Source organism: Athene noctua, chromosome 2, assembly GCF_965140245.1.
Source record: "Athene noctua chromosome 2, bAthNoc1.hap1.1, whole genome shotgun sequence".
Taxonomy (NCBI): domain Eukaryota; kingdom Metazoa; phylum Chordata; class Aves; order Strigiformes; family Strigidae; genus Athene; species Athene noctua.
The window spans coordinates 101401923-101425362 of NC_134038.1; the positions used below are offsets into that span (position 1 = coordinate 101401923).

A 23440-nucleotide genomic window follows, 5' to 3' on the forward strand; every position below is an offset into this window, starting at 1 on the left:
TTTTTTGGTTTGCTTGCACTAAAATCAGGGGAAAAGGGGAATTTCATCATACTGCCTAACCAGTGGTGTGATGGGTAGCCAGGTCTACTTTGGCAGGGCTGGATCCCACCCCTTCACAAGTGCACACCTGTGTGTGTGCATACATGGTCTTGGATGAACGTTTTGTAGGAAGATCCTGTGGAAGATGATGTATGCATTTAACTGGTCTGATTTATTCTGTTAAGTTTTATTTGAGCAGTGTATCTCCTCCTCTCTTCCCTCATGTTCTCCCGAATGCTAGGAAGGTCCTGCATTTTTCTTTGCTATGTATGTTTGACAAATGTGTTTCAGATGACTTTGACAGGCTTTTTAAAAGAAGGATTGAGCTTCTGTGACTATTCTATTTTCGTTTTTTTCTTGTAGATAAAAGTATTAAAAGATACTTACTGCTGGTTGCCTGGGTAGTAGAGCTTATGCAGAGAAGGGGATTTAGCTTTCAGTATCTCAGCCATGTATCTTGGTTTAATTATTCAGTTAGCTCCTTCATGAAATAGCACATGGTTGCATAAAAAATAAAGTGAAGTCTTCTATCTGGCCATCTTGAATCTTAAATAAAGATGGTATTGTTTTGAATGTGTTAAAAAGAACAGAATTATCTTTTCCTATTAGCAGAGATTATGTAAACCTTAAATCAGATCATTCAGAAATAGAGACTTGAAATCAGGCAGACTTTCAGACCCAAATTTCTTAGATAAATGGAAGATACCTGGCAATTATCTAATGTATTTTTATGAATTCCTGTGTTCTCCCTGTCTTGTAAAAGTATATAAGGAAATGTAATAAGTTTGATTTGTGTGTGCAGGTTTGCTTGCACAAAAAAGAGGCAAATACTGTGGTCTGTAGTTTGCTGTTAGAATTTAGGGCTAATACAAGAAATCCAGGTTCCCTTTGGTTTCAGTGGGTCCAAGCTTGAGAATGAGCCTCAAGGTCTGTCAGCAGATTTTAAGGTGTTTGTCCCTGTGTGTTTGAAAAAGCTATCATAGATATCGGTGACAGCTGGGTTTTGAGATGATGTTTGCAGCCAGCCCAAAGTGCATGGGGAGGGAGTTGTCATGAACATTTACAGACCATACTTGCTTCTTGAGTCTTCTAATAATGAACCCTTGTGTTTGAGTTGAGGAAGCTACAGGACTTCCTCATGGTCCACAAAAAGTGATCCAGTCATTAAAGACAAGGATCTGAGTAACATCTTTTATGATACTAAGTTTGATTAATCAATCAAATTGAGGTTTCATCTTTTCTCTGTGACTGCCAGAGATGTCCAAACTTATGTGATTTTCACACCCCAGAGGCTTCCATGGGTATCTTTCCTTTTTTACAGTTTTAATTTCCTGTTAGAAAACACGAGGCTATACATTTTGAAGGTGGGACTTTCAAGTTACGAAGTTCAGTGATCTCTTCTGCATTACTAGTTTAATGTGCAGTAAGGTAACTGAATGCAGCATTTTATGTTTACAAAATCATAGAATCATTCAGGTTGGAAAAGACCCTTGGGATCATCGAGTCCAACCATTAGCCCTACTCTACAAAGTTCCCCCCTACACCATATCCCCCAGCATCTCATCTAAATGACCCTTAGGCACATCCAGGGATGGTGACTCTACCACCTCCCTGGGCAGCCTATTCCACCGTCTGATCACTCTTTCTCAGAAAAATTTTTTCCTAATGTCCAGTCTGAACCTCCCCTGTTGGAGTTTAAAACCGTTCCCCCTTGTTCTGTCACTAGTCACCTGTGAGAAGAGACCAGCACCAACCTCTCTACAATGTCCTTTCAGGTAGCTGTACAGAGTGGTGAGGTCTCCCCTCAGCCTTCTCTGCCTCAAACTGAACAGTCCCAGCTCCTTCAATCGCTCCTCACAGGATTTATTCTCCAGGCCCTTCACTAGCTTCGTTGCCCTCCTCTGCACTCGCTCCAGCACCTCAATATCTCTCTCGTATTGAGGTGCCCAAAACTGGACACAATACTCCAGGTGTGGCCTCACCAGTGCAGAGTACAGGGGGACTATCACCTCCCTACTTCTGCTGGTCACGCTATTCCTAATACAAGCCAGGATGCCGTTGGCTTTCTTGGCCACCTGGGCACACTGCCGGCTCATGTTCAGCTGCTTGACAATGAGAACCCCAGATCCTTCTCTTCCAGACAGCTCCCCAGCCACACCTCCCCAAGCCTGTAGCCATGCATGGGGTGGTTGTGGCCCAAGTGCAGGACCTGGCACTTGGCCTCGTTGAAGCCCATCCCGTTAACGTTGGCCCACCGATCCAATCTATCCAAGTCTCTCTGTAGAGCCTCTCTGTCCTCATGCAGATCGACACTCCCACTTAACTTAATGTCATCTGCAAACTTACTGATGATGCACTCTGTGTCCTTATCAAGATCATCAGTGAAGATGTTGAACAGAAATGGTCCCAACACCGAGCCCTGAGGAACCCCACTTGTGATCGGCTGCCAGCTGGATTCAGCTCCATCGACCACCGCTCTGGTACCGTCCATCCAGCCAGTGCTTGACCCAGCAGACTGTTCGCTCATCCAGGCCATGGGCAGCCAGTTTTTCTATGAGAATCCTATGGGGAACTGTGTTGAATGCTTTTTGAAAATCCAGGTAGATAATATCTACAGCTTTTCCTTTGTCCAATAGTCATGTCATTTTGTCATAAAGGAGATCAGGTTTGTCATGCAGATTTAGTCATATACAATCAGATAAGTTTGTAATAGGAAGAGATTTGTGTTTGTAGATGCTGCATCTGCTCCAGGTATAAACTTAAACACCAGAAGTCCATGAAGGCAAAGCTGCCCCAACCCTGTGCAGTTATTCTGGACACGTTCCCAGAATTCTGCACGTGTGGAGAACATTACACTGTACATACATCATGATTATATAAAAACTGATTGCAAGTTCCTGACAGCTTATTTGCATAAAGAGCAAACTGCTGGATTGTCAAGCCAGTGACCTCAGCTGCAACCCTTACAGTGCTGTGCGTGCACATGTAGCATGGGGTCTTTCTGATATACTACAGTGGTCAAAATTCTGTATCTGGGCTTTTGAGAGTGTTTCTTAGTTTATGCTACAGAACCTCTCCGTAAGAACCTGGAGACTTGTTGGCTGCTTTGGCTGTGAAGTCCTGATTCAAAACTGGATGTTAATCATGCCTGCCCCATGTCTCCCTCCCCCCCGCTTTTTTTCCCCCCATTAAGGCTTGGCATTTTCTTTATTTTAACTCTTAAGCTTTTAATTGGGACAAGGATCATACTATCTAGGTGGCTAAGACTTGAACTTTTCCTGTCTTGGAATGTGTTTTTTTCGTACTGTTAAACAAAGCAACAGTGCACTTAACACTCTTAGGTATAAGAAAATTTTATTGCTGACAAAAGTTTCTTTCTTTTATCCTCCTCAGGATTTTCAGAATGTTTTGCCGAAGTGGGCTTTTATTTGACTTGCTGAGTGTTGGAAGAATCTCTAATGCTCTTCACAGGGTTGACTCTGTGGATGTCACGAATCTGCCAGGCCTCAGTGTCTTTAGTTCATGCTGTGTGGTTCAGTGCCACTGACATGTACTTTAAAACTTGACTGGAATACCTGCTTATGCTGATTTTCTTTCAGGGTTATAGAAGTGGATGCTACACACATGCACATTGATGTACACACAAATGAACAGTATAATTGAGAAAACTGGTATTTATAATAATGCTTTATAAAAATTAAGTATAAATGTAGGAATAAGAAATAAATGACATGAGAACATATTTTCATGAGAATATACTTACATGAGTGATGTGCAAATATGGAGTTTTCTGTTCTTAATCTTAGCTACTGTGTTGGATCTTTTATTACTGTTTACTTAGTAAGATTTAAGTCTTGGTCTTCCCTTTTGGCTGTTAAAACTGCAATTGTCATCCCACTGTAGCTTGTGTTTCCAAGATGGAACGGAGTTATTGTGTGTGCCTCGGGTAGTAGCAGAAGGTGGGATGCGAGGGGTGTTCTGGAAAGCTGCCACCAGGGTTCTGCAGTGTTACTGGGACGTTGCCCACTGCTGCTGCCCAGCACCTTTGTCCTGCATTTGAAGCTGATTTGGTAAAATAAATCAAAGCAAGCCACTGAAACGTAGCGACTGCAGAGAACAAGAAAATGTGCTTCTGAGGGTGAATGTATCTTCCGTTGACACAATTTGGCTTCCTTTTTGTAGCATGAAAGTCCAATAAATTTTATTTCTCAAGGCTGTGTTTTAAGACCACATTCCAGCTTGTGTTTCTGCTCGAGAAAGTTTTTAGTAAGGAAGCATCCTGACAGAGATTTTGGATTTCTTCCAGTAACTGAAGAGCTTGTGGTGCCTAACTGGGATTTATTGTAACTGAACAGGAAAAATCCTGAAATATAGGACTATGTAGTTGTATAAAAGCATTGTCTTTTCTGTTGTCTTACAGTCATTTGACCTTGAATTACAGCTATGTCTTTGACTTGAGTGTCTGCAAGACATAATATAGTATGAACTAGTTGTTTTAAAGCATCTATTATCAGTTTTTTTTATCAGTGAATTACATAAAGTTACTAGAGTGTTCACATCCTGTTCTTTTCTTTTTCAGGCTTGAGCCACAGAGCAGCATAAAGATTTACACATCTGAAGTAGGAGAGTGAATGGGATTGAAGTATTTACAGGGAGGATTCTGAACTCCCCTCCTTCCTGCTCCAGGAAACACAGGTTAGTGAATTATGGAATAATTTGTAATTAACACAGTCCTTACTTCAGAAGGTCTTTAGTCAAAACAGGAAGATACAGTTCAGATGGCTGTATGTAAGAATGGAAGAAATGTCAGATACTACAGATACACCTCTTAATTACAGACATTAGCCTTCAGAGTTTTCTGTTCCTGTTCAGCAACAAGAGAGTTTCCATAAGAAGTGGTGTGAGTTTTCTTTAAATCCCCTCGATGTAGAATGTTTTATGTTTGGAAGCTTTTCATCCAACATCAATGAAATCTGAACTGAAAAAAATAATTTAGTTGTTCTTGAAGAAGTTCTGAGTAAGTCTCCCACTGGAGAAGAGTTCAAGGTGGAGCTTTATTAGACCCTTACATGTATTTGTTAGTGAAACAGACAGGTCAGCTTCAGCACCAGATATGTCCATACCACATCTGGGCTGCTTGCAAAGCCTGTTAGGGTGGAGGTGATGTGTGAGTGAGTTCCAGCAGCTGCAAACCCACCTTGAGTATCTTCCTGCCTCCTTCCTTTGCTACTTCCCTGCCCTTAGAGGAAAGGAGAGAAACTAGGGCCAAATCCAGTAGGGGGATATATGGGAGTTCGCTTCAGGTTGTCTTGCTTTGTCTCTGACTGTAGATACATGTGGCCATCATTAGAAAAGGGCACATGGTCCTTTTGTGGAAATTAACTCCTGACATTCTATTTATTCTGACTTTGAGAGTACCTAACATATGCTATCTTCAGGTACTGACCAGTGAATAAGATTTATGCTTCTTAGTACGATCTGTTCAAAGTAGATCTATTTCCTGTTGGAAAAGCACAAGGTGTTGGAGCCCTGGCTTTTGGCAGGGGGTTCTCACTTCTGCATCTATGCAGGCCCATCAGGAGCATGCACGTGGTCCTGTGTAGTTACCAATGCTGAGCAGTACATAACGGGATGAGTTTTTCTTTGCAAGTATTGCTGAAGAGGCAGCTCTTGCACCAAGCTGTGACACCAGAAATAGGTAAGAACTAGTGAAAATGAGGTCTAACACTGGCAGAGTAGCGACAGTATCTTTCTATTAATTCAAACCTTCTTGTAGCTTAGATTAATTTTGTCTATTTAAGCCGTGTGCAGGACTGAAAATGGAGGCTGTGACATCCAGGACAGCTTGAGGTGACGTCTTGAGTCTTTTCCTTATGTGCATGTGGACAAGAAATGCTAAAAAAGAAGTGCATCTGGACAGGACTCTGTCATCTTCAGAGGGCCAGAACTGAGATGTCATGCTGCCTACAACCCTGCAGCCCAAGGGAAGATGTCTTGGGTGGTGTAGGAAACAAAAACCAGTGACGTTATTGCATTGAAGATGTCAGGGAGGAAGTCTGAGGCCTTGCCTGAAGCAGAAATCGGCAACAGGTGCTAGTGTGTGCTGAAGAGGAAGGAGAAGTACACGGTGAGGTGAAGCAGGCTGCTATGACGTACAGGGAATGTCCTGGCACTTGGTGGTGGAGAAGGATAGGCAGCAGACAGAGTAAAAGTGGGTGTCGGTGTGTCAAAGCATCTGGAGCTCAGTGGGTGAAGGAGGGAAACAAATGGGAGTAGTAACTTGTGTGACTTCTCCAGAACAAAGAGCGGGATGAAAGGATACAGTAGAGTGAAGTGGGTGGGAATATTTCTGTTGAACCATGTACACCAGACATTATTTTTCCTTCAGAGATGTTACTTGGTGGGCTGTACTTGAGAGCAAGTATGAAAGAGGTCTCCCCTGCAGTTGGTGAGAGAGAAAAGGTGAAGACAAAGTCGGGGAACCAGAAATAAGACATTTCTGAATAAGAGGAAAGTAGAAAGGGGGTGAGAAATAATTAGGCAATAATAAGAAAATAAGTGTTTTGAGGGGGAGTTTTGGAAGGTGACGGGGAGCAGGGATCTGCATCAGGAAAGATGCAATTCAATTTCCAGGTTTCTCATTTTTGTTCACCAGTATAATGTGAATGGCAGCTCTTATTGGAGAGAGGAAAAATCAACTTTCCTCAGCAAGGAAATGAAAAACCTCACTAGATTTTCTTGCATGCACAAAGAATGCTTTAATGTGAGTCTGGGAAAGCAATACAAACATTCTGATAGTACTTTCTGTATTTTCTATTTTTCTAAGAGCTACATTTCTATTTTTCTAAGGTCACACAGCTAACCATGAGCCTGCAAACCCACACCTGAGTGTCTTGTGGTGCTTTCTAAAAATGTGCTGGTTTTTCCTATCTTTCATATACTTGCTTGCTTCAAAAAAATATTTTAAAACTTTATCTCGATGTTTGTCATAGGGAAGTCTAGTTATGGCCTGCATATTCACAGCTGATGTTAAGAATAAAATGGTTGTGAATGTTCTAAAGGTTTGGGCTTTGCATGAGTAGCATTTGTCCTGTAGTGGGTAGGTGGGCTGTCACTTGGTGAGATGTGGCTCCTTCCTGAAACCAGAGCAGGTCTGAAGCTGCCCTAATAGCTCATAAATTGGCAAAATTGGCATAGTCTATCAAAACAGCCATCAGCTTGGCAAGGTATAGAGCACTCTGCTTGTGGCTGTATTGAGGTTTACCTTGTGCCACCTTTGCTTTTCCTTTGGCTACAACTGTGCTTGTGTAGTGTTTGTGGTATATTGGTTTTATCAGGAGGAGACTGGAGGTGCCAAATCTATACCGGAAAAGTACTTGTTACCTTGATCTGTCCTCATGCCATCCCTACATGGTGTTATATGGAGCTGGAAGTCTCCTATTCTAGCAATTGCTTAAATACATTGATAACATTTGCTTCCAGCAGGGCATTACATTTTCCTGGACATCCCATTGCCTTCCTTTCAACCTTGTCTGGATCAGTCTGAGGGCTTTGTGAACTTTCAGAGGCCCCTGGTAGTGGTAAGAGGGAGGTGATGATGACAGAGCTGTAGCATGGACAGGCCTGGGATCCCTGGTGCCATAGCACAGGGAAGGGTAGATCTTGTCCAACTGTAGCAATCTTGGCCTTTCAGGGAGCATTGCACTTACCCTGTATGTGCTGCCTCATTGCCATCCCCTCTAAGTGGCAGGGCTGATGCTTGTAAGGCTGACACCAAGGCAACGTGGCTGTGTGTTTGCAGCTTTCAACTGCTGGAAGCAAGTATTGGAAACCTCCTTTTATGCCTAAGAGTGTTTCCTTTCCTGGATGTGCTAGCTAAGAAGCTTGTCCTCCATATGGATTGCCCGGCGTTGTTGCTCTGTGCCTGTTTCTAACCATATACATTCATTAATTCTATATTTTTTTTTCAAAATCTCTCAAAATATAGGTAAAGCAAGCATTCCACTGTATCTGTAAAGATGCTGACCTAGCATCAAATGGAAGAGTATGATGAAGTGATAAGTGTTTCAAGCCCCTGGCCTTTTATCTCTGGTCGGTTTTTTTTTTTTTTTAATGCTTCTCAAACTTAAGTGATTGAAAAGCTTTCCAGATCTGATAACTGCAAAGATTTCAAGTGAAACTTTTGGCTCCTATCCCCGCATGAGATCATACAAAGTGATATTAGCTGAATTTGTACCAGAGTTTGAAAAGAAAATGAAAACATGTTACTGTTAGTCTCTCTCAGCTATTTTTCAGCTCTGCTAGGCAAATGCTTTCTAATTGGTTAACTTCTGTGTACCATTTTAAAGGTTTCCAAATACATATGTGTGTATATATACATTTTCTTCACTACTAATGTATTTAATTTATATTCTTTTGATCTTTTATCCTTGCTAACAGGACTCCCTGGATTTTTTTTTTGTTTTGAATAGAGGTTTTAGAAGCTAGTGTTGCTGAGGAAAAACTCACTATAAGAGAAAGGATGTACTGAAGCCCTGTTTCAATTCCAGAATTACCTTGAAACAAAATAGAGCTTGTGTATCTCTTCTTTAACCTTTCTTTTTGTCTGACTGCTGTGATAGATGTCAGTGAAAGCTATGGTCTTGTACATGTGTGTGTAACTAATACAGATAAAAGGGTTTCAACTGCATGTGTTTTATGGGTTTCCTGTATATAAGTAAAATAAGATAAATAATGCCTTAAGTTAGGCCTTTAGATTACTGAATGGGTTTGAACATCAAGGTTGCAAAACCAAGCAGTCGGAAGCTAGAAAATTCTACAATTAAAGCTATTCATTCATCCTCTTGGTAAATATTAATTTTGATTGCCTTTAGTTAGAGGATTGCTTCAATTATTTTTTTTTTTTCTTCTACAAGGCCTACATATTGTCCAGTGCACAGCACGGCTAATGCTTAATGAGTGGGTAGGTTGTTGATGTTTTGTTTCTCACCACTTCTTGTATGGCCTTATTTACTGTGTGGTTTGCAGGTGATTCACTGAATACAGAACTATTTGTTTCCTCATGGAGTTTTTTATGGCATTAACACTATAAAGAGTTACTTTACTGCATGTTTTTCAGGGAACCTTAATCAGGAGTGTGAAGTAAGATATTGTGTATATTTAACCAGACTCTGGGCCTTGATTCTTAATTTTCTGGGGGACATGGTTTACAGCACAGTCGTCTTTGATGGAAGTCTTTAGTGGAGGAACTAGCAGGTTGTATGGACTGTCCTCCACTCTTCTTTTTGTAGCAGCAGACAACAGTGGTTCAAAGCTCATGCTAGGGCACAAGTTATCTTCAAAACTGAAGGAATTCGGTGGAGATGTAAACAGCTATAGCTTCCCTCCACCACACCAGTGTTTGCATCTTCCTGTCATTGATTGTACCTAGGAACATAGATTTCCCATATAGGAAGTTCTCTTCTGTAATTGAAGGCAACCATGCAGTAGATATTTCGTCCCAAGCTTAGAGTACTCACTCAGCAACCCGCTCTCCAGCATTCAGACCATATTTAGGACCCGATGGAAATGAGTAAAGCTTCAAAATGTACAATAAGCTACAGGAAGAGAACACCCTTCATCTGGTTTCTGTCTTTCAGACTGTAAGATCTCCAGGCTGGAGACTGTGCCTTCCCATATGTCAATAAAGCATTTCAAGCACTATATTAGTATAAACACCAGTGGATGAGGTCATCATATATCAAACAACGTAATTAAATCAGTGCTTTATTCACTGTCTGTGTCTCATTATGGCTGCCTCCTAGGTCACTCTGCAGCCTTGAAGATCATGTAAGAACTCGAATGTTATAACAGCCCTCACAGAAACATTTGCTTTGAAGTTGGTGCTATTAATTTAGAGACCAATCTTCAGAAAAATGTACTTTTGTGAAATGTGGCCCTATTTTGAAAAAGCCGTGTAAGAGGGAAACACTTATTATTGATTTTTGTCATAAATTGCCATGCATGAATGTCAGCCCACAGCCTGATCACATGATTGTGATGGGATTTCTTGATTGATTAGAAGTATGAAAGCAATCTAGTAGATGATGCATTAGAAAGGACCCCATTTCTTAGAGGGGAACATGAGCTTAAAGTGGTGCCTGCCAAGTAACCAGACTTTGGGCATCGGCTTGAAGCTCTGGCAGTTTTAGCATTTAAGTGATACTTTTGCCTGCTATTTGAAAGTGCACTCACATACTTTAAGATCCTCCCTCTGCCTTTCACAGTTCTAGTACCCACACTTTAATTCTCATGTTATAGCAGCACCTACATGTGTTTTACAGCTATAGATACTTAAGTGTGTTTTGCAAGGAAGTAGGCTACCAATTTTGTCTGAGCAATAAGGTACTTTGAAGTCTGAAGTCATAATAGTAGATATGCACGTAAGCCTCCTGCCTCACCAAGTATGATGCCTTGGGCATGTGTTATTGCTTACCTATGCCATAATTACTGTACACATGTAGCTACAGGAACATGCCCATATGGTTTTCCTACTGTAAACTTTCAGGTGACTTGCTAATCTAGGCCAGTACTCAGAAACAAAGGTTGGTCTGAGATCGTAATAATTACAAAGCTGGCATACAAACTTCAGCATGAAGACTTTCACAGATCCACTTGAAATCAGGTTAACGTTCATATTCTGTCTTGTTTTTTGTGTAGCAACCTGACAGCGTGTTGCTTGACCTGCACTCTTCCAGTCTTGCTGGCAAGGGAAAAAGAGAGGAAGATATTTAGGGTTTATATTCTCTTGGTTTTGCGATAAATGAAGGAGAATTTTTCTTTTTTCTTCATCCATTTTTTTTTTAATGTGGGCTTCCTGTATTAACTCATATTAACTGATGAATTTACTGGAGTAGTACATGTTCTTCTTCCCTAATATTTATCTATTTGTCTCTAGTGCTTTTCCTCAGTACCAGTAATGATGGCACAGAATAGTGAGTCAGTGCTATGTGTTGTGGGCTGTTATTTGTTAAATTTGAGCCTGAAAGCAGGAAAGTGAAGAGTGAGCAAAGGCAGCTCTTTAGTGTTCTGCAGGACAGATGGGTTCCAGAAATCAAACACAAAAGCAAAGTTGTGCAGCTTACCCAAATAGTCACACTGGTGATGGAGCGTATCTGTCAGCTGGGGCTGCCTCTGGGACTAGACCCTCCAAAGCACTTCCAAGAACCTGCTGCTGTAGAGATGGGAGGTGGGAGATGATGATGAGGAAGGACTTGCTGGGTCCTGCTGAAGGTTGAAGTCATTAATTCCTGCTAGGTAGCTCCCCGGCTGAGGAGAGCAACCCTCCTGTTGGGCTAGGAAAACTGTGGGAGGGCAGGGAAGGCTTCTTGCCCCCAGGCTAGAGCTGGAAATCACCTGGCTCCTGTGCAGGTAGTGAAACAACAGCAAGGAGAAGAGTCTGTTATCCTGCCTGAAGATGGGTGCCTTCATGTGGTTCTGGAGTGCTGGAGAGGCGTCAGTTCTCCTGTACTTACTCTGCTTTTGAGAACCCTGCTGTTCTTAGACTTTTCTTGCTTTCCTTTTCAATAACAGCGTCTGAAAAAGATCATCAGCATGAAACAGGAGTATAGGATGCTCAGTACTAAAATTTCCAGTATCTTCAAAAAATTATTTTTATTATGTTGTCTTGGTGGCTTGACTGTTGACTGGTTAGGCACTTGATAAATCTCCTGATAAAAAGAATAGCCACTTTTATTGGGCTTACACCCTTTTTTAATGTCCCTGTTCATGTTCCGTTATTTTGCTGTGATTCTTTTTTAAAATAGCCAGAGTAAAACAAAAGTGGTAAACCCTAATTTAGAGGTGTTAGTAAGAACTGGCTCACTCTGATAAGGGTCAGCCAGACTTCACTGGTTCTTTGATATAATCCACTACCCACTGTGGTTTATTCCCTCTGAATATTACTCTTCTGTTATACTTGCTATCATCTCTGTGCAGATGATAGCTTAATACTTGTAAATGACCTAGATATAATGAACAGCAAGCCAGAAAAACTCTAAAAACATACTCCTGTGAGAAGACAAGGGCAATACTGGCAAACTTGTTTTTCTTAGGACAAGTGTGAACAAGTGTTGAATGTAAAGAAAAAACTTTTTTTTTTCTCTTTCTCCTTGCTACAGGGGCACAATTCTTATTTCTGTTTGCAGTCATCTAGGCAAGCATAGGTCTGTTTAGTGGCCTGGTCTGTTTGCTTGTGCACAGCATACTGTGCCTGCAATACAAAGCGATATACAGCTTTCAACCAGGAGCCAGCTTGGAGCACAAGCAGAGCAAGCTCAGGTCTGTCTGTACCTGCCTGCATACAGAGATCCTTAGAAGAAAGCAGACACCAATTTTCTCCTTATTACTGCATTACACCAGAGGCAAATGCTCTAATTAAAATTTTCAGTTAGCAGTGGTTTGTTATAACTGCTGTAAATTTCAGTCGTGTTAAGACTTACTGATGGTGGGAGGAGAGGCACAGAGAAGCCAGGTAGCACAAACAAGGGTGCTTGCATAGCAGCTATAGCGCCCATGCCCCTGTCTGCCATACATCTTGTTAAGGTGTCACCTATGGCACTTTGTAGCAGGAAAATTACTAAACAGCTTAAGAGAAAATGGGACTAATACTGTATAGTGGAAGAGCTAAGATCTATCTTGTACTGTAAGAGGTTCTGGTCACATCCTGCTTTCTGCTAGGCTGGGTGGGGGAAAGGTACTTGACAAGGCTCAAAAGAGCCTTTACCCTGCTACATTGCTTCTATCAGTCTGACATGGGAAAGACTGGAAACTCAGATAACGAGGATGGTAAGATGAAGAAATATGCATTTTAATAAAGGCATTAGAGAATGGCTTTGCATGTCTTACAACTAGAGAAATAGGAACCTGGAAAATGTGTAGTATTCTGAATGAGTCTCAGTTTTTACTTTCTCAGTTACTGTGTTCATTTACTTTGGCTATCCTGATGGCTAATCAAGTGGTGTGCCAGGTTACTGTCTTCTGCTTACCTTTATGAACTGGATGGCTGAAAATGTCTTCCTTCCAAATACTTATTTACTTTCCTACACTCTGCTGTTTCCATCACCACATCTAGACCAAGGAAGAATGCCCAATTTGTTTCCTTTCTGGGACAGGAGAACTTCATCATATGAGAGCTATCAAAAGAGGTGCAGTCTGACATGTAATTACCTCTTCCCTTCTACAAGGGTGCTTTTCTCTTTGGGCAGGTTGGGCAGAAAGTGGCTGATCTGGACATGTTCTCTCCTATAAGCATCATTTAGTCTGTGTTTTAGACAGAGGAGCAGAGCGACACCAAGTTGATGGAGTCATATTCACGTGGAGTCCCTGCTTCCTGTCGCACTGTATTTGACCTGACATAAGCAGCTGACATAACATCACCGTGGGTGTTGCCAGCATTTTCTTCTTTTAATATTAAATTTTGGGTAAAAAAAAAAATTAATAAATATTTTCTTTTCAAAAGGAAAGAGAAAACCCCAAAGGATCTTGGCTGGGTCTGCATGCCCTGTAGGTATGTCTGGTTATTTTTGATGAGTGAGGTGCTGTCCTCCTGTTTACCTCTCTCAAAGGAAGTGTCTGTTGACATAGTCTGCGTTTGTCATCTTTATTATACAGTGCTCTGGGAAGCCTTTGGGGCAAGTCAAGCCAACCCTAAAAGCAGCTTATTGGTCACAAAGAGAGATGAGTCTGACCAGATGCCCACAGTGTGTATTTCTTTATTTGCAGAGATCTGTGTGCTGATAACCTCAGACCCCACAGCAGCTGAGGTCAGCTTAATTTGGAGTGATGTGAGAAGGGCAGTAGGCAGGTTTCCCAGTGGCTGCCATAGTTGCCCTTGCACCACAGCCAGTATGATCTGGCTGTGCTGCTAGTGCTGTTGGGGAGCTGACTTGTTGCCCAGCCTGGCATAGGCTGGAGTTTTACTGCAGCAGGAGTGCTGCGTGGGTGCTACCAGGCTTGGAGGCAGCTCACAGGCATCCTTCTTTCTTCCCCTCCCCCCCATCCCATGCCTTTTCTGTGCATGCTTTCACCATGGGGTGCTGTTTAGCATTTGTTGCCCTTAGTGGGACTCAAATGTTTGCAAGGCTTCATGTGCGATACCTGCATGAAGCTCGTTTGCTGAACGGTATCCGAAGCATTGTACAGCGCAGGTTTGTATCCGGAAGGTTGGTCTCTGCATTCATTAGAGAACTGCTGTGGTTAATGATCGGCTGTGTCATCAAAGCTGTCTGTTAATGTTTGCATGAGGAGAGAGTTTTACTTCAGATTGATGTTTGCGCATCAGGGCTGAGCTGTTGTGGGTAAGCGAACTGTGGATAATTTGCATGACGTTATGGTAGTGTCTTGTATTATTCTGTGCCCTTGTAAGCCTTTCGAATAGGTGAAGTTAGCTTTGGTTTGCATTCATGTGATATTTTCCTCTAGTGCTCAATGGTGAGTTCTAGATAAATGCTCATGAAAATGATGCTATGAGAAGAGCATCGATCTTCTTGGTAAAACGTGGGGCCCTGACTGACTGTATTGTGCCCTCAAGGCCTCTTTCTCCAGATCTGCACGGCTGTCTGGCACCTCTGAGGGGCTAAACACATCCATCTTTCGAAAGAGGAATGATTTTATACTGTGCTAATAGAGTGAGTTATAAACCTTCCTCTCTCAAGATGTCTGCAATCCCAACGTGGAGCTTTATTTTTTCTTCGATAGTTCATACTTTGAGAGTTGCGATCTCTATCAAAAATTGTTACTCAGGAAAGCTACAGGTTATTAAGAAACAGGGTATGAGTGACCTGCTTGTCAAGTAAAAGGCATTTCTTGTGGGGTGTGGGGAGCTGCTTAGCAGCTAAATATTCGTATATCCATTAAAATAATTTGCAGAGTCATGCACTAATGATGAAAGTAGTTTGTGCCTTCACTGTAGCCAAAGACTTCAAGGGACAAATTCACTGCAAATATAAAGTGGTGCAAATTATGTGTTAGAGCCCAATTGTTCCCCTGCAGGCTATAAATAACTCCTATTTTAAGTCACTGGGGGTTATTTGTCTCCTGTGGGAGAGACTGTAGTCTGTGGTGTAGCTGACCAGAAAATGGTTGTTAGTGATAAAGCAGTGTAATTTGCATTGATTTATTATTCATTGGCTGTACAGATCAAGTGTAGCTTACCCATCAAGAGGGATTGACACCAAATTCTTTTGTTGCTTAAATGTCCCTGCTGAGTGTAACTGGGAGATGCTATTGTAATAGAGTGGAGTTTATCACACATCTTCTAGCTTGTAACTCTCTAAAATCTGAATCAGACTTCAGTAAGAGTTGACTCAAACTTAATCTTGCTTTATCTGTAAACCAGGGTTGATAAGTATTAGAAGTGGATGTATATAAAGAAAAATAAGACAATCCCTTGAATTTGTCTAAATTCCCTGCATCTGATAACATACATGTCCTGCTTTAGAAGCTCTAGTGCTTATGTCTACTAGCATCCTGCATACAAAACAATAGGTCTTTATTGGCTACAGAAAGGATGACTTTGTGTTTGGCGTGGGCAGAATTAAGTTAAAGATAGCCCAAGATAATTTTTTGTAAGTTTTTGTTCTGATAGTGTTGACTTCAGAGCTTCCAGGTATTATGAGACATACTATGATTGAAGTGAGTGTGATATTATCAGTGTCTTCTCTGGTGTTCTTCTGAAAACTGTATCTCTTGGAAATAAAATAGAAAGACTACTTGTTGGGTTTGTCTTCTCTTGCTCCCCACCTTTTAAGTCATTAAATCAAAAAAATCATTTAAGTCTGTTTCTGGTGGTTGTGGGAGAAAACATGGAAATGTGAATCAAATGCTTCCTCAAACTCAAAAATGAGAAAGTAAAATAAAAAGGAAGAATGTATCTTTCAAGTGTTATTTTTGAGTTAGTCTTGGGGGAGTGGGAGGGTGTTTTATGTTCAGATTATTTTGAAGTGTGTGTGGCCACTGCTGCAGGTGTGGAATCATCCCATCCCTTCCTGGGCTATAAGCAGCACCGATTTCATGGCTGGCACACGTGCAGGTGGTGCCTTACGGGTGATGGCACTGGCCACTGTGAGGACACGTACCAAACTTTTGATAGTGCAGCCACACTGGCCACTCTTCAGCTAGCTTTCTTCTGCCCCATGGTCCTTGAGATGTTATCACACCAGCCAGATCTGCATGAGCCTCATCAAGGAGGCACAGCCCTGGGGTGCGAGGGAGCTTGCTGACAGCCATCTGCTGGGACCCTTGCAGTCCCTTGTGACCCTGCTGGCCTGCAACATGTTTCACAGACTATCCTGCAATTCCACTGCGATTTTGGGTGCAAAAAAGCTGGTGGTAACACAGGAGGGAAAACAGTGCTGGAAGAAATCCTTAGAGGCTTTCTCATGATTCATTTTACTTCATACATTGCCTTAGCATCAGCCTCCCTCTATGAGTCCTCAGCTACGATCTGCCTTTGAATAAACATTCTGTGTCCTGCCATGGGCCATTGTTGTTCACAGCCTGGGATGAACTTGTGGAAAGGAGTGCTGTAACTATAAATTGCTCTTTTTGGGCCATTTTTTGTGGCAAAATTTGAATACAATAATAATCTTGGGACTTTTCTTCTAAAAGGAGCATATCCTATCCATTTAAAGCTGAATCATTTTGCAGCGTATTCCTTCACATTTTTGTTAAAGGTTAACAAAACTGTTTAGACAGCTCTAGTGGCTGCACATCAATCTGCTATAACCAGCTGATTAATGTGACTGATTTCTGCAGTGAATTTCTCTAATCACTTCTTATTTACAAACTGGGGTGGTTTTGTTTAAGGCAGCTATGCTGTGAGTGTTCATCCATCTTTAAAGTTCATTCCTTGACTGAAGTAAGTTTAGGAAACACAAGTCTAATGAACCTCTGTGACAAATGGTGCCCATAAAAGAAGAGGTCATATGCAAAGTCTCTGGTAGTGTTAATCCCTTTTGTCATCCCCTACAGATGAAGTAAAAAAAAGAAATTTTTCTTGAAGCAAAGAGAAAGGAAATCATAGCGAGTGTAGGCAAATAAGAGAGAAACCAGTACTCTGAAGCCTGCAAGGAAGTGTGCAGGAAGCCAGGAAACTGTGGATTTCCATTATCCAGGCTATTGGTTGACAGCTGGTGATTTGAAATAATCTACAGCTTTCTTCTGGGAATTTTTTTAGTCCTCACAGATTTACTCTATTGGGAAATACAGAGGTTCCCTCTTTAGAAATAAAGTAAAATTACCTAGTCTTTTTTCAAGTGGAGTTAAGCACTGAGTTGATGTCTGTACTGTGATACATTATGCTTTGTTACAGAGTGCAAGTGCTGAATCCTCTGTACGTTTATTCTGTCAGTAAATATTTTAACTGATATTACACAGACTGTTTCCAATGGTAATTATAAGAAATATTTAGCAGCTGTTTCCCTATAGAGAACTCAGTTGGACAGATGTCCACAGGTATTGGGGTGCAGGAGTATAAGCAAAGTCTATGCACTTCATAGACAAATCAATATAACTTGGCTGAATTGTAGCATGGCAGAAGCAAGTGTCCAAGGAGGTTTCAAATGGTCAGATCTGTTACGCAGGATGTCAGCAAAAGCTGTGGCAAGGTTGAATGGGGGGGGGGACGATGACACTCATATAAGTGGACGTATGAGAATTTCATTCAGTAATTAAGGACCATTGAGAATCTGTTGGTCATATTCAGTAGTCACCATGTTTTATTATTTTAAAAGCAGGCATATTTTCCCTAAAATTTTATGACTTTTTTGTTACCTTCTAATGCTCTCTGTGTCTGGTAGGATAGTCTACATGTGGCTTTCAGCATAGGAATAATCCTGCAGGTTTCCCTTTACTCTCTATACCTTCTATTCTGATGACTCAGATATGTTTGTACATGAGCCATGTCTGAGGAAAGTATGTGATGTTTCCTAGTGGTGGTCTCACCATTTTTTTTATATATACTGACGTTGCAGATTGGAATTCTGGTCCTATCACCTTTGGTTTGACTTTTCTTTTAGCTTCTCATGAAAAAAGTAATCTAACATTTTCGGCTACTTGTGGACTTCTGAAGAAAAGGCATTTCTCATCTGTATGTACTACTAAAGCTCTTGCCCAGCCTCTGATCACCTTATGATTCTCTCTCTCTCTGCCATGTTACTTTTTCTGATTTTGGCATGTGCTCTTTTGTCCTGTTAATAGCCCTCTAGACTGCTCCTACAAAAGGTCTTCCAATCATATCACCTTTAACTTTATCCTTTTCTCTCTAGATTTCCCTTTTACTTTCCACTGCCTCAAAGAAAAATCAACTTCATTTTAAAAGCACTGAACATTCTACCTCTACCTGTAATTTGCACAGATTTTGGAGACTGACTTTTGCTCTCCATCAGTCCTTGTTGCCTACCTCCCTCACTTATATCCTACATTTTAAAGTGGTGTTTCAGTACTTTTGCTCTTTCTTAGGAGAAATCCATCAGGATATGCAGATCTCTCCCCAGTTCTACTTTTGCCATGATTCCTGCAGAAAATTTGGACTCATGATCAGAATTCATACAGTCCCTAGAAAAGGCCCATAGGTGAGGTGGGCAGATGGGAGGAAAACTTGGACTTGCGTTTCTACTAGGATTCATTCAAGAAAAGAGAATTTTTTTCTGAAGGGTTGATCTGCATCACTGTGTGGGGTAGTAGTCTTTGATACTGAGTCTGTTACAGCAGTTGAAGGCATCAGACATTTTCCCATCATTTCTTGAAGGTGCTTATACAATATTCATGCTTGGCTTTAATGTGCAGGAAGTGGAGAAGAGAGAAGATACAATAAAGGATAATGGAAGGACAGCGAGAAAAAAGAAAGTGATGGAAACGATAAGGGCATTATTTGGATGAACAGGACAGTTAAAGGTTTGTTTCTAACCTGACAAAGCAATTGGTTGTGGTCAGTTAGAAACAAGGAACAGGTTTCTACTTAAATATGCCAGAGGAATCTAAAATATCTGGGAAAACAAATGTTGTAGAGTACAAGAGATGTATAGCAGAATAATATTCCTGCTGGAAAAGTAGTACTTGGTTGCTCTGTTGAGGAAGAACAGAAAGAGAAGGTAGTAGGCTGTCCATGAGAGTTAACAATGTGAAAGATCATTAAAAAAACTCCAACAAAACACACAGAAAAACAGAGCAGGAAAGGGCATATTGAATAAAAGAGTATCTTTTCTGGTTTTAGCAGCTAATGATATCATAGAAGAGCTAGACATGGAAAGTAACTTCAGATCAAGTGATCAGGAATTAATTTAATTAAAATGAAGGAGGATTAAAATTATGTCCTTAATTAAAAATTGTCTTTGAAAACCAGCAAACTTGAGTTTGTCAAACTGCTAGCAAGGCAAGTCAGCCGCACTGCAGAGCTCAGGGACTTGAATAGTGCAGAAATTGGGAGTTTTTGCGAGTATTCCAACAGTCTGGGTTTTGTGCCCCAAGGAAGGAGAAAAAGTTATCATGAAGGGGTGAAAATTAGAGTTGCCAGAATTCAGGGTGAATGGAAGCTAGCAAGTAATGTTTAGACACATAGAAAAAAGATATTGAGCCATATAAATAACTTCCAAACAGCAGGAGGACTGTTGTGTAATAGTGCTGTTTGTGCAGGGATTAAGCGTAATTTAGATTAGTCTCAGTGTAAAACAAACAACTTCACTGCACATCCCCTGAAAGAAACCCTAGTGGTGACCATCAGTATAGAAAAATCTGGATGTAACGGAAGCAAAGCTTGAATATCATCGCAGTGCTCCTGTATTGCACAGAAATAGCTAATCTTTATAACTGCTCACTTGGAAATTGAAGGTACGACTGCAAGCATTTTTAGCAAATCCTTCAACACCCACTGTCCACTTTGGGCTCTATGCTTCCTGATTAATTGACTCAGCCATCTGGAACAGGAGTACTTTTACATTGTCACACCACTTGGCCCTGTGGTTCTTGAGGGTCATTATGCCAATTCAGGAAGCTTTAATGTATATGAACCTTAGAAAAAAGTTGAAGAAGAGGGTGTAAGAAGAACTTTAATGTGATGCTATGTTAGGAAACTACTTGAAGAGTTTATTTTGGGGGTTTTCTGACTGAACAGGGAAGGGAAGATGATTTCGGTAGTTGTACCTTTTGTGCCCTAGCCGAAGGCAGTGGAATTTTTGGGACACTCAAAGAGAGAATTTTGTCAAACTGGTGAGGATAAAGTACAGAGTGAGAGATTTAAGATGCTGAGATCGGAAGAAAGTGGCTGAAAGGGAGTGGCTGGATTGATACTCAGAAGGAGAGAAGGAAATGTCACAGATGGCTTTGCGTTTGCTGTTGTAAGCATTAAAATCCCAGTGTTGGCATTAGTTGTAGGGAGAGGAGGAAGTTTTGTAGGGAAGGCATTTAGTATTAAGGTAAATTAACTTATGTCGATGACAAAACTTGAAAATCTGGAAGGTGAAATGAGGCATCTGTATAAGTGCAAAGAGATGACTTAGAAAGGGAAAAGATGTGTCTGACAACACGGTTTCATGAGCTGCTTGATCTGATCTAAGGCTCCTGGCCTATACCCTTCTCCTGTCCCTTACTGCACATTCCTGCCATGGCCTTTGTGTCAGATCACCTCAGTCTGCTTTGGCAATCTTGAAATGGCATCTGAACTATCAATAGAGGTGAGTGCTAAAGTCATGAGCTGAGCTAAAGGATCACCCAAATGTGTTAACTGAGAATAAAAGCATGGCAGTGGCAGAGCTTTCAGAAGTGCCTATTGATGTGATGGGCTGCCCAGGACAGAGAATAATCATTGACAGGAAAAATAGTGACAATTTGCAACCTCAGTGAGATGAGATGTCCAAGCAAGGATGATGATTAGCAGTATCAAAAGAAGCAGAAGGGCCAAGCAAGGAGGGAGTTAGGGGAAGGTCCTTGAGATTTGTCTGGGAAGAGATCATGAATGACCCTGGTGAGAGCACTTTCATTTAAAAGGAAACAGCGGAAGCTGGGCTGGACGTGATCCAGTGTAGAGTTGGAAGAGAATAAGTGAGTGCATTGGCTTCAGCCTATGCTCGCAACAAGTTTATAGATAAGGGAAGGGAGGAAAGGAGTAACTGCTGAAATGGGTAGGGCTGTCATCTTGTGGACAGAAGAAAGTGGGGACAGAGTGAGAAGATAGTGGGGTAAGTGGGGACTAATCTTGGCTGAAATAGAAATGTGCAGTTGAAGACAAATGGCAGAGGTTAAGGAATCTCAGATGGAGAAAAGTACATACAAATAGTATGTTGATATATTAGTTAACCAGATTCTTTTAGTAGGAATTAGAGAAGACCAATGAGAGAATTCAGTTGGAAAAATGAGCAGCTTCATGCTTAATGAAAAAGGAATCAGCCAAATGACCTTTTCTTTTCAGTTAGTTGTAACTGACTTGAAGCAACAGTATGCTGTTGCTTTCCTTTTCCTTTTTCCACCCCCATGGCCAGGGCTGACGACAGAGCAGGGTGCTGACATGTGCCGGTGTCAGGGTGGCTGCTACAGAGTTTTCTTAGTTCTGGAAGGAGAGCAACGCATCCAGATTTCAGGTTGCTGCACAACCTAATGGTCTGGCTCTGGCCCAAATGTTGATTGACCCAATAAACTCTAATGAATCTGGATTCCTGCAGTCTGATTTGCTTCCTCTCCTGGTTAGGTGCCTTTCTCAGTCCATGAAGAGCTGAAACCTGAGTTCTGGCTTTGACAAAGGGAGCGAGAAAAGGGAAAAGGAGGGGAAGAAAACACAGATAACAGCCGAATGTAATCAGCGTTTTATTACCATCCTCACAAAGTGGGAATGGCTTTAAAAAAAAAAATGTAGAGGTTGGAGCAAGGAAACTTAGTTATGGTGAGGTTATTTGACAGGAAATTACAAAATACAAACAGACAGAAGAAACACATTTTTAAACAGGGTAGGAAGTCTCAAGTTACTTCACTGTGTATACTCAAAACCCCCAAAGCAAAGGCTGAAAATAGCAGTTTTAAACAAAAGCTATCTTATCTGATAAGGGCATTTCAAGCACAAAAGGAAATTTATATATTGGATTGACAGTCTTAAAATAAACTGATTGTCTTGATAACGCCAGAGATTTAATTGTGGGAAAAAATGGGGTTCATTTGTATGACCTGCAGACACAGTAAATTCCCATGTAAATTAATTCCTTTTCGTTGTACATTTCTTGTGTCCTAAGCAGTGTTTATCAGTGTTTTCCAGAAATTGTAAAGGTAGATTTATGCATGTAGAATGGGACTGATAAATATGTGCATATTTTAAAGACTTTCATGCAGACCAGATACGATTCATTTTTTGTGCTACTGTATGGAAGCATATTAATTAACACTTCAGCAAGTTCCATTCAGATTCAGAAAGATTTTGGCAGAAATACATTGTTTTGGGATGAGAGTAGGATTTTCAGTACCAGTGATCAAAATGACTATTTTATTCATTTCACTGTTAGTACTTGTGATACGCTCTCACATACTTGGTGTGTATTTTCCGTGTGGAAAGAAAACCATTCTGTTACTGCATCACCTTTGTCCTGAGTCTGTAAAGCATTTATGAGTATGAGGAGAGCAGAACTTGCTTGCTAGTGTGGTTCTTCTGGAGCCCTGCTGTAAGTACCAAAGCTGCAAAGAACAGCAAGGGGAGGAGCTTTCTGGTACCTGGACTGTCACAGAGTCTTGTTATGAACAAAGTTATCAGAGAAAGGTGCTGAGTTTTTTTTTAAAGCAAATGCTACTCAATTGCCAATATTCTCCTTACCATTTTTCTTTGAATTTTACAGCTGAGTTTTTGAATAAACATTGCATCCGTATAGATATATGGTGTTCTAGTGAGATAAGATATGTATTTTTTGATTTGCTGGGAGGGAAGGAGCAAGGAGAAGGGGAGGAAATAACTCAATTGTGCAAATGATACATTAATTTATCTCTGTTCAGATCAAAGACTTAGAACACTATGGGACAAATATCTTGCCTTTGACTGAAGCAGTAACAAGAAGCATTACAAGGTTTATAGGTACACCTGCCTGGCTCCTGTGACTTGGGGCTTTGTGTTCCTCCTCTTGTTCATCAGGCTGTGTATCTAACATTGTATTACAGCATGGCAGGCACATCTGTGATTCAGTGCCTAGTCATACCTGCCAGACATGTAAGTCTGTGGTTTTTTTCCCCAGTTAATTTGTCTGATGTGCCTGTAACTCTCTATTGCTAACACTGTTGAGCCTTCATAATCTATGAATACAGCAAAATAAAGTCTGGTAGGACGGCGCTTGCTTACTGAGTGTTATATTTGAAGTTAGTGGTAGGTAATGCTTCTCCTTGGCTGAGGTGCAACATG

General features: G+C 41.1%; 1 long non-coding RNA gene across 1 annotated transcript in view; it reads left to right on the top strand.

Annotated features, from left to right (window-relative positions):
* The first annotated feature begins 4632 nt into the window (after positions 1–4632).
* LOC141956990 (uncharacterized) overlaps positions 4633–23440 on the top strand; it is a 123069-nt gene continuing 104261 nt past the window's right edge. Inside the window, exon 1 of the long non-coding RNA XR_012633040.1 lies at positions 4633–4734. This is a non-coding gene — a long non-coding RNA (uncharacterized LOC141956990). The remainder of the gene's footprint in view (positions 4735–23440) is intronic.